The sequence below is a fragment of the Oryzias melastigma genome, linkage group LG8, assembly GCF_002922805.2.
Source record: "Oryzias melastigma strain HK-1 linkage group LG8, ASM292280v2, whole genome shotgun sequence".
Classification (NCBI taxonomy): Eukaryota; Metazoa; Chordata; class Actinopteri; order Beloniformes; family Adrianichthyidae; genus Oryzias; species Oryzias melastigma.
In genome coordinates this window covers 11,147,030-11,158,334 of record NC_050519.1, presented here as the reverse complement: position 1 = coordinate 11,158,334, position 11,305 = coordinate 11,147,030, and the positions used below count along the sequence as shown (strand labels likewise).

Below are 11,305 nucleotides of genomic sequence, written 5' to 3'. Positions count from 1 at the left end.
AAAAAAAAAAAAAAAAAAAACACGTGAAGGAGAACGAAAAACCCACAGGGTCAAATGTCCTCTGTGGGCCATTTGCCAGGTCTGTTCCACAAGCAGGATGGCTCCAGCCTCCCAGTCCAGCAGAAACATATGAAAACAGAAACAAATCCCAACACGAGGACTAGCATCAGTGGTCCATGAGAAAATAAGAGGCTGTTTTAGTGCATGGACATCGTAGATCGCTCAGGAAGATTAGTCTCAGCGCTACAGGGTCTTGTGTAAATCTCCTTCCAATTGGCAAGGGAATTTGATTTGACTCTTGCACTGTGAGAGACCAGCGCTCATTATTGCTGCCCTGCTAATGCATAAACAGAGGTCTCAGCAGGTCCCCTCTAAGTGGTACCACTGATCAGATAGCAGCCTCTATTATTTTGTGAGGCTGCTTTTACAGAAGTTAATTGTTCTTACTTTATTGAGCAGGTCTGAGGTGTTATTTTCGCTCACCATTTCCGAAGGTCAGCAAGGAATCTTTTGAATTATTTTGACCAAATTAAATACACTTTCATTTTTAAGTTCTCCAGTAACTTGTTACAGGATCCGCTTTAAGATCCAAGGTAAAAAACAATGTAAAACATTAAAGATCTTTTTTTTTTGGAAGCATATTACCTGGTGTTCTTCATTCTAGGTCTTTTTTGTTGTTTTTGGTTGACTTGTAATTAAAAGTTAAAAAGCCGCAATATGTTTGTCATAGACATGATCTGTGTTTGTTTTGTTTATGTGCTCGTCACAATATCGCCAGTCTGTTTTGTGCTTCCTATTTCCTTTACATTACAGAGCAAAACATTGGGGAAGTATTATTTATGTTGACCAGTATGAGCTGTTCATTTTTGTTTGAGAGTCAATCTTGACGACAACATTGAACACAAAAAAAGAAAGCAGGATGCTTTCATTATGGTTGTGGTCAACTTGGTGTCACACTGTCTATTTTTTAAAAATACATCTATATATATCTATCCCTATATATATATATATATATTGTTTATCAAGATATTTTTTTATAACTTTTCATTATAGTTCTTTTCTACTTTTCAAGGTGATTTTTGCTTTTATTCTATTTTTTGTTTAGTTTTTTATGTAAAGTTGTTGGTATTTTTCTTAAGATAGTTTATATATATATATATATATATATATATATATATATATCAAAAGCTATTTTTTTTTTTAGTTTTTGATATATTTTCTCTATTAAAAGCCTTTTTTCCAAGCAAATTTTTTTTATACAACAGTTGTCCTCAAGCGAGAAGATAAAGACACGTCTACTCAAACATGATGGTTTAAGAGAAGAGTAATAAAATAAGGAGTTTCTTTAGTTTTTTATTATAATTAGTTCTTCTGATGCTTTTTTGTAAGTATTTATAATTAATAAATTAAAAATGATTATGGTTTACCTGGGGTCTTTTTGCAAACTTTATTGTTACTCCCCGTCTGCCCCTCCAGCTTCTGTGCATCAACATCAAGGCAAACCTTAAAGCTCAGAACAGGCAAATCCTATTTATTGAAAACTCCAGCTGCAACTCATTTTCTGTGCCACCACAGACAAGTATAAATGTTTCATACTGGTCAATATGAAATAATTCCCCAACTTTTTCCTCTGTAATGTTTGTGGAAAAACATTACAACAGAATGGACGCAGATAATCTCTGTGACAAAGATACTCTTTGGCTTTTCAACTTTTGATTGCAGGTTATCTTATAGCTTTCATGAGCAAATACACAGCCTTTACATAGTTATTTGCTTTTGTTCTTAAGGGAAAAAAAATGAAAAAAATGTGCACAAATAACAAACAAAAAAAAAACGTGAACAAAAAACACCTATATCTGTTTTTTAATTGAATGCAATACACTTCCATATATAACTAAATGAACATTTTAAAAATGAAAATTTGAGAGAATATTTTATTAATGATGAAAATAAATGAATAGCATTTTAGTCTATCTAAGCATATCTTTCCTACTCACAGAATTAAATTGTCTCGGTATAGATATAACTAACATCCGGAGAGATTTCTTCACAGTCTTGAGCAGAAGAATGTTATCAGCAGGTTGAGAGTGGGGTGTCTTTCTTTCTTTTTGTCCACCTGCAGTTTGCCAACTGGTCCGTCTGTGCTCTCAATGTGATTAAAGCACTTTCAAAGAACATGAGTTAAGATTGGTTACTAATTTGACAAAATTGAGGCCTGTAAGTGGCATGACACAGCAGGCTCTGACCCCGCGGTTAACGGTCATCACGCTGAGTTTGCCCACAGGCAGCAGCTGGGGTCACAGAGGGAGGACGTGGGCAGCTTTGGCGACTGCAGCGGAGCCAACCACCCACCCCTGAACCCTGTGGGGGTGTAGGAATGAAAGCACAATAATCCAGGATCCATTAAAGTGTGACTGATGCCATTCTTTTGGCTTCTTATAAGTGAATATCGTGACTAAAGCGAGCAGGAGCTGAACAGAAAGATACACAGCAGGCCGTGGAATAGATTCTGAAACAAACTTTGATTGTTGGACACTCGGTAAAGAATCTATTTTGCTGGTGAATAGATTTTTCCATTTAAGGGATTTCCGTGTCATAAGCGCTGCTGCAAGATAAAAGCTTTCCCTACGTGTGTGATAATAAATAACATTGTATTAATCATTTTAAAAATAAAAATTATGCAAAGTTTTGTACTACATTTTCCGCACTATAGGACTCACCAGATTATCAGGCGCATTGTCAATAAGTGGTCTATTTTTGATATTATGTCATATGTGCACCAAACTATGAGGCACATTAAGTCTTCAATTGGTCTGATATTTATGCATGTTTGCCACTAACCCTGCTTCAGTAATGACTGATCACCTGAATCAGGTATGTTCAGTCAATCAGAAACTACACAATCAAGCTATTTAGCAATCAGGGTTAGCAACAAAACAAGCACAGCGGTTAGAGATGCCTGTGCTACACGCTAACCACGTTTGAAGATGCGTTAGCATATTCACAAATAAATCCTAACCTTGTTTACAACACGTAAAAACAAACACAAAAACTACTGACTGATTCAGCTAAAAACAGACATTTCCGTGACTATTCAAACTCCCAACTTTGCTAGTATCATGCAAGAAAACTTGCTAGCCATGTTAGCATATTTAGAAGAAAAAAATCTTATTTGCAACTTGTGGAAAAAACAGACTGATATAGCTAAAAACAAATGTTTCTGTAACTATGCAAACTCCCAACTTTGCAAGTACCACCAAAGAAAAACTTCCCGACAGCACTATATGTTAGCAGATTCTGAACAAAACAACCTTGTTTGCAACTCGTGACAAACAAATGCTAAAAACAAAAGTTTCTGACTTAACAAACTCCCAACTTTGCTAGTAACATGCAAAACAAAAACCTTTCTGACACCGCATTATGTTAGCAAGTTAGCCATGTTAGCATATTCAGGAAAAAAACAACCTTGTTTGCAACTCGAGAAAAACAAACACTACAAACAAATGTTTCTGACCTCTACAAACTCCCAACTTTGTTAGTAATATGTAAGAAAAGCTTTACAACTGTGCTATATGTTAGCCATGTTAGCATATTTAGAAAAAAAAACTTGTTTGAAGCTCCTAAAAAAACCAGACCAACATTTTGACAGAACACTGTGCACCTCTTAAAATCGACATCAGTAAGCACAACTAGAAATAACCATTAGAAGGTGCACAGCCATTGAAAAAATAAATAAATGTTCACATGACGCTGTCTTAAGGTGGGCTGTGTAGTGCAAAAAAATACGGTATATGAAAACTGAGTTTGTTAAATGGACAGCTCGTGATTAAAAGTATAGCTGATAGTGGGTGGTATATCCCACCTGTCATCACTCACCAATATGATATGTCTGGCTACAGATCTGGTCTACAATAAGCGGTGACGGGATTTAGGATAAGTCTTCCTAACCCTTGGACTGGAAACAAGAACCGCCACTTTCCCTAATTCACTGATTGTGATTCAAATGTCTCATTTTAATTAATAAGATAATGCAGGTTAAAACTGACAACTATCATGCAACAGAGTATTCATGTCTCCAAGGAACTTTTACCTATTAGGCTATAGTGTATGAATGTTATGATGCAACCTCCAGCTAGAGCCTTTTATGAGAATTCCTCCCATCCAGATCTGGGCTGTGGGATCTACTTAAGCAGCTGTATGGCCTCATCCTCAGAAGCCCTGATAAAAGTGTTTCGCTCCCAAAATCCTGTTAAAGGACAAGCTGTGCTAAATTGCCCTGAAGATTATTCCAAGTAACAGAGTCTTCTGAGTGTCCAGACGCTCAAAAGCACAGTCCCCTTAATGTCCCCCCTGCAGTGCTCCTGTCTCAAGCAGCCTAGCTGAGTTCTTGTCATTTCGACGGACCCAACAGTGTTGAGAGAGGCTGTAGGCTATGAAGACTGAGAGTCTTTTGCCCTTTCACCCTTTTGCCCTGAAGTGTGAATCCATGAAGTCCAGATTCTTGAACTGTAGCAAAATGTTTCTGACTAAGTCATAAATATCGACTCCCATCAGCAGAAGTCGCTGAGACAGTTTTGATGTTTCCAGGAGTAAATATGATAGCCTGATCTCATTATTAGGCATTGACCCACCCTGACCTCAAACCTTTGGGAGACTGAGCTGTAACCGGGGGAACCGAGGCAATAATGGGAACCTTAAGGGGATCCAGTCTGACAGCTGAAGCCACTGATGTAGATAATGCTAATGAACAGTCATGCAGTGAAACAAAATGGCTTAATTGTACTGGATTCATCTCGTGCTGCGCTACAAAGACGAGGGGGAGGTTACGCTCCCAAACATAGATTATTGTAATCCTTCAGTAATTACCAAACCCAATCTTCTCATGTGAGTGCTGAGGCACATGAGAAGAGAGGCTTTTGCATCTGGTGATGACTATTTTTACAAAAAAATCTCCCCAAAAACATGTATGTTCTTGGACACATGAAAGAGACAGACAGCTGTGAAGGTTTACGTCAGCCGACTGGTTTATGAGACCTCGCTGAATTTTGAACAGTTAGAACTATAATGTGTTTTTATAATGCTCGCCCGTGCCACAATAGCCTTTGCTTCAGGCCCTTTCACTGCCTTGAAAATGTTGCGCTTCTATTCTCCGTCTGAAGCCCCAAGAAAGAACGCTTGGCCAGGGCCAGCCTTTTCGGGCTTTTGACAGGAAGCTCATGGTTTTAAATGTACGGCTCATACATAATGAATGAGCCTGAACAGGATGTGAGGGCAGTGCATCCAGGGAGCACCTGGGCCAAACAAAGATGCCCTTTTTGCCATGGGATTTGTGCCCTGGTACCCGCTGTCACCAGCGCCCTGCTCACACCCAGCTGCAAAGCATTCAAGCACGCTGCACACATTCATCTCGTCAAAGTTGTCTCCAAAAAGTGACACTGTCCGCTCGCACATAAAGAGCTCTCTATGGCGTTATTAATGATAAGCTGAAGGCTGAGGACAAACGTTTGAACAAGTTTGCCTCTATGCTTTGTTTTAACCCATGCTTGTTTAGTTAGGATGTATGCACCGCTGTTGAGTTGCATGGTATCCTATTTTCATCCTTTTAAAAGTCACTTGGAATCTGTGGAGTTTCAAAATAAAAGTCGCCCCTTCTAGTTAAAAAAGGGGAATCCTGGAGTTGAACTCTGCCTATGATACAAGTTTGTCCACTATTGTTCTTTAAACAACAGCAATGAGACTGAAAGGAATAATTAGTGTTGAGTTTTCAATCAGACTCTGTCTGAGTAGATGATAAATGAATAATATATGCTAACCTCAAGACAAAAAAAGTGGCAACAAACAACTAGACGCAACAACAATTTACTTGTAAGCATGTGTGTGCGTGTGTGCCGAGCCAGCCGACTTGGCATAGACTGACCCAGTGGCATTGTCGTAGTGTGTGCAGCCTCAAGCAAGGCAAGATTTATGCCGATGGGGGTGTGTTGGAATCCAGGCTCCCTCATCCAGCCCAGCTGCATAGAGAACAAAACCAAAAGCCCAGCTGCAGATATTAGCATGGGCAACCTCTCTCCCTCCATCCCTCCCTCCCTCCCTCCGTCTCTCCTTCCTCTCCCTCTATATCCCCGTTCATGTGCCTCAAGCCTGTCACATGCCCACAGGACTTTTGTGCCTGAGTCTGTTGTTATGGTAATGACTGCTCAAAAAAAAGGAGAGATGTTAAAAGTTGATTGTGGGGCAAAACTGAAAGAGGGAAAACCAATAGGAAACAAAGAGGGAGCCAAATATAAAAGAATTCCTAATTAATTATTGAGTTCCACTCAGAAAGTCAAGTCTGTGTTACCAAACAAAAGCACAGTAGCATTAACACGGACACACGGCCCCACATAAAATGCTAACAACCTTTTTTTTCTGGACGGGCTTGGTCTGTTTAAGTGTAAATAATGCTGAGTGTGAATACATTATGTGGTAATGCTGTCCATGATCTGTCTTGTTTTGCTGGAAGCTACCATCCAGCTAAGTGGTTGTGAAGTTGCTGTATAATGTACTAATATCTAGAAAATAAACTGAAAAGGAGAAAAATTGTCTTACTTTGATATGAGTAACATCACTTGGGCCTTAAAGCCTTCCATTGAGGACCTGGAATATGTAGGAACATAAAAGACGGAAGTTGAAACATGACCGTGTCATCTCAGAAATTCAATTTTTATTTAAATCTGACTTCTATAGACATATATTTCATAAAATACAACATGACTAAATAAGTTACTATGACCACAAGAAGTTCCCAGAGTAAGGATCAACAAAGTTCACTACTATTTAAACTGGTCCAAACTTCACATCAATGTTAACCCAAGTTGGAGCCATACTGACCGGTTTAATTCTTAGAAAGAATTGTTGGTTTAAATTGTGCATTATTTTTATTAGTACTTCCTACCATCTAACAGTAGTTTTATTGGAACTTTTGCAACCTAATAATTAGAGAATCAGTTTTGCTAGTCCACATCTGGAACTGCATGGTTGTTTCTTCTGTATTTAGAAAAAAATGTCACACTGAAAAGCATAGAAAAAAATATATTATATTTATGATAATAAATCAACAATTCATTCATTGGCTTATTTTTATGTGACCATATTTGGAGTAATTTAATGTATATTTACTATTTCTTCCACCTTTTGAAGTGATACATTTATGAAATAATTATATTTAACACTTAACATGTAGAGACAAGTGCTTTATGTTATTGGAGTCAACAGAAAATTATCTTTTCAAAGCTTAATTTTTTCCTTTACTTTCAATTTTTTTCTCTTTAACTATCAAAATCTTTAAAATACATTTTTCTTGTAAAAGATTAACCTTCACAGTTTCTTCCTTCAGGCAGCCGGAACACCTTTGGTTCTGGCAGACTAAGCAAGGTATTTCCAAAAAGCTTCTGGTTTCAGGCTTCTTCACCACACCCACCCACAGAGTTACTGCTTTTTCCACTGCCCAATCACCCACTGCTGGTTGGCAGGTACAACAACTGACTTTTGCTTCTGCAGTTCTGCTGTATTACAAGCATCAGACAGATGGCTGCCTGAAAGGGGCCTCACTGTGTGGCCCTGAAAAAGCCTGGCAGCCGCTCACTGCTACCACTGTAACAATACTGATGGCTCACCGTCAAATGTAATGACGGGAGTAACAGTAAATGCATCCAGTGTGTCGCCCCATGTACTTTACATATAGATGTTGGCAAGAGGACGTGTTTATAACCTGACCGTAGACCATCATGGAGATTTTGCATGTTGGCAAACAAAATTTGTTGAGAGAAGCAATACTGAGAAAAAACATGCACAGAAGAAGGAAAAAAAAAAAAAGAAAAACAGCGACGTGTCCGTCTAAATGCTTCTTTAAAGACAGTTCTGCACATATGCTTAGGTTTAATGTACAGTAGTTAGGCATTACACTTAAGCAACAAAATTAGATTAAGCAATTAGATGTGTCACTCATGGACTGTTTATTGACCTTAGATAGGTCACCAGGATAGCACAAAATTCATGTTTTAAAAGCATACCTGGGTTAAATTCAATCCATTTCCCAATTCAGAGGTATTTATCTGATGGCGTCAGCAAAGGACACTTAAGTCTTGTGGGCCAACGTTTGTCAAAATAAATTTTTCCATGCCTGGCTAGTGGAGAGTGACAAGTGTGTATTTAATAAACCCTGATTTGTTTACCAGCTGAGCACTTAAGACTATAGACTCAGTGAGTATAGACAGCTTGAAAACAGTCAAATGCATGTTGGGACACAATGTTAGCTTGAATGTGTACAAAGAAGTCATAAGACAGTCCTGAACATGCATTATATTTGATGCCGATTTGACATGAGGTCATTTCAACTTCTCTGCAACCTCATCAATCAAGGACATAAAATTGATGCAATGTTCAGCACATTTGGAAGTTACAGAGAAGTCTGTTTTAGACTCACATTTACTCCTTGAGTGCATGTTGATGCTGTCAAGAGTTGGGATTTTTTTGGTTCTTTAGCATTTAAGCCACAGTGAAGATCTCTGAAAGCTAAAATGAAAACACTCTTAACAGTTATTTTCCTTTCGTTGATTAAAAAAAAAAGTCAAAATTGTGAAAAAATATTCAAAAAAAGGGCTGTACGGCGGTACAGTGGTTAGTGCTCTTGCGTTCCAGGAAGCTCAAATCCGATATCGATAGTATCGATCTCAAGTATCGGACCAATACCGGCCCGTAGATTTCAATATTTCCACTCTTGCTTGAAACTTTTCTGCATCAGCAAAAAGGACCCAGCTGAGTCGCTGCCTCACCCCTCTCACCTCTTCACCCAGTATATCCACTCTATTTAAAGTTGTTTTTGACAAGTTACTTTTTACTTGTTTTTATTGTTGCATTTAAAGAGCTACGAAGTTACAAATTATTTATATTTCTACAAGTCATTTTTTCTGTCTTTAAGCATTTTGATTTATTTTTATATCTTCTTGTTCCTTTTGGCTTGTTGACTGTTTTGCATTCACTTGTTCACTTTTTATTTGATTTCATAAAGTTTTTTATGTATTTTAAGTATTTTAACAAACTGTTTTCCATTTAATTTGGAGATTTGGAGGTTCATGTCAGATCCAGCGCATTTATAAAAAATATCGGTATTTGTATCGATATCGGCAATATTGACTGGTATCAAATCGATACCAAAATGCTCTGTATCGCCCAGCCCCACTGTCCCGGGTGTATTGCGCCTTCGTCCTGGGAGGATAAAGTCTGTCAGACAGATAAGAATACAGTCTTACAAAAATGGATGTTTGGAAAAAAATGTAGACTTATCCTAAAAGAATCTCATTGCCCTTAAAACAATAATGTAATATATCCATCATTACCGCTTTGACCTATGCAGGGTCACAGGAGTTGCTGGAGCCTATCCTCAGCAGGGATTTAAATCACACCCTTTTAGCTGAGGTACAACATAACACCACATTTCTTTAAATTTTCTGAAGCAAATTTAATTTATGTATCATTTCAGGAAGGTGAGTGTGTAAGATCAGGATTTGTTACCACGAAAATCCGCTCTTTACAGTTTATGTCACTGTAAAGAGAAACATTGGATCAATTAACAAAAGTTCTGTAATTTGTAACATTTAAAATGATTAGTTTTCATCAAATTAACCATCAAATTGATGGTTTACTCAAATTACATATTTAATTTGACAAAACTAGTACTTCTAAATGTAACAAATTAGAGATATTTTGTTTATTGATCTAATATTTCATTTTTTTACAGTCTAAAAAGTTCACCTTAATAAATATTTGACAGGGTTTTGTTAATTTTTTACTTAAATATGTGCAATTTGGTTAGTTCAAATGCTATATTTATCATAGTAATTTTATGTTTATGGCATGCAAATGTACTGAAACATAACTAGCTGCTGTCATTAATGTTGTGGTGTAAAAACATCAGTTTCAACCTGCTTTTTAAATCATTCTCAAGGCACTCCTGTGGTGAAATACACATGTATAACATTTAAAAATCCATGTGTTAGCATATTCAAACCCAGTCAGGAGCAGTTCATGTCAAGCAGCATGTGCAGGGCCGACCTTTAACCTACGTTTCAATCAGGAGGACAGACGAGCAGGAGGAGATTTACTGTTCTAATCAAAGCCCTGCCGACTGCTGGAAATTGACCGTGAATGACGTCATCAACCTGTCCTCACCCTGATGGCTTGATTTATAAATTTCTAGGATTCTTAGGGAAAGGGAAAACTAAAAAGTGAAGCGTTTTAGTCCTTTTTCTCAGGGGAAACAAGTTTTCTTGTCTCCTGTAAGCATTTATTTTAGCCTGTTCTTTCAACACTGTCTGATTGAGTCCTGCTTTTCTGTAATCACAGACTGCAATGTATAAAGCAAGCGGTAAAGACCATGCCAGTAGCGAAAAAACATAAAAAATCCAAATAATTTTCTGCTTAAAAATGAAGAAACTTGCAGAAATCTACATTTGGATTGCAACATGTCCACATAGCATTGAGGTTATGCAGCAATTAAACCAAAATCTTCATATTTAGTGAACTTGGGGTGTCTGTGCAACATCAATAGATGTTGTGCAAACACCCAGGATCCCTGGGAGTGTTTAAAAAGTCCAGTCCACTTTGTTTTCAAGTCCCTGCAGAAGAATATTACGGTTACATGTTTCAGGATGATGGATGGGATGTGGTTTGTTTGCAAAAACGAAAGCTTCCCAGTCGTTCCAAACAGCTCAAAACCCAGCGGATATTTCACAGATTGTTTTTTTCTCTTTTTTTCACTATAGGTGCAAACATTCATGTTATTTCGGTTACTCAAATTTGTCACTTTTATCTTTCTGCGCTGATACTTTTTTACTTTAACAAGACTGCAAGTTAATTACATATTAAAAGTCAAAAACTTGCTGTAAAGAAATAAAGAATCCACTGCATGATAGTTGTGGTAGTGTGGCACCAATGAAAGAAAACATCATTTAAAACATGTCAAACATTAGATAAATCAAGTTAGGGTAATTAATCATATTTTGCCTGGTTTTGAAAGAACATATACAGTTTCAATGACTCGCTGCAGCAATTGTGATGAATTGGGCAAAGTTCATAAAATAAACACACGAAAGTTTGAAGGTTTTTTTGCTTTAAGGTCAAAATCGCACATTACTTCACTTGCTGTAGTTGTTTGGTGTTAATAAAGTCCCACTCCAGAAGAACAGGAAATCATACTGTGCAGAAAAGAAATTTGATTTTTTAATATTTATATTTAGTTTGGATCATTCTTAGTAAATTCAAATAC

The 11,305-nt window shown here is 37.3% G+C and overlaps 1 long non-coding RNA gene across 1 annotated transcript in view; it reads right to left on the bottom strand.

The window, feature by feature from the left end:
- LOC118599020 overlaps window positions 1–6,628 on the bottom strand; it is a 13,696-nt gene extending 7,068 nt beyond the window's left edge. The window contains exon 1 of the long non-coding RNA XR_004948276.1: window positions 6,589–6,628. This is a non-coding gene — a long non-coding RNA (uncharacterized LOC118599020). The remainder of the gene's footprint in view (window positions 1–6,588) is intronic.
- Between the last annotated feature and the right edge of the window lie 4,677 nt (window positions 6,629–11,305).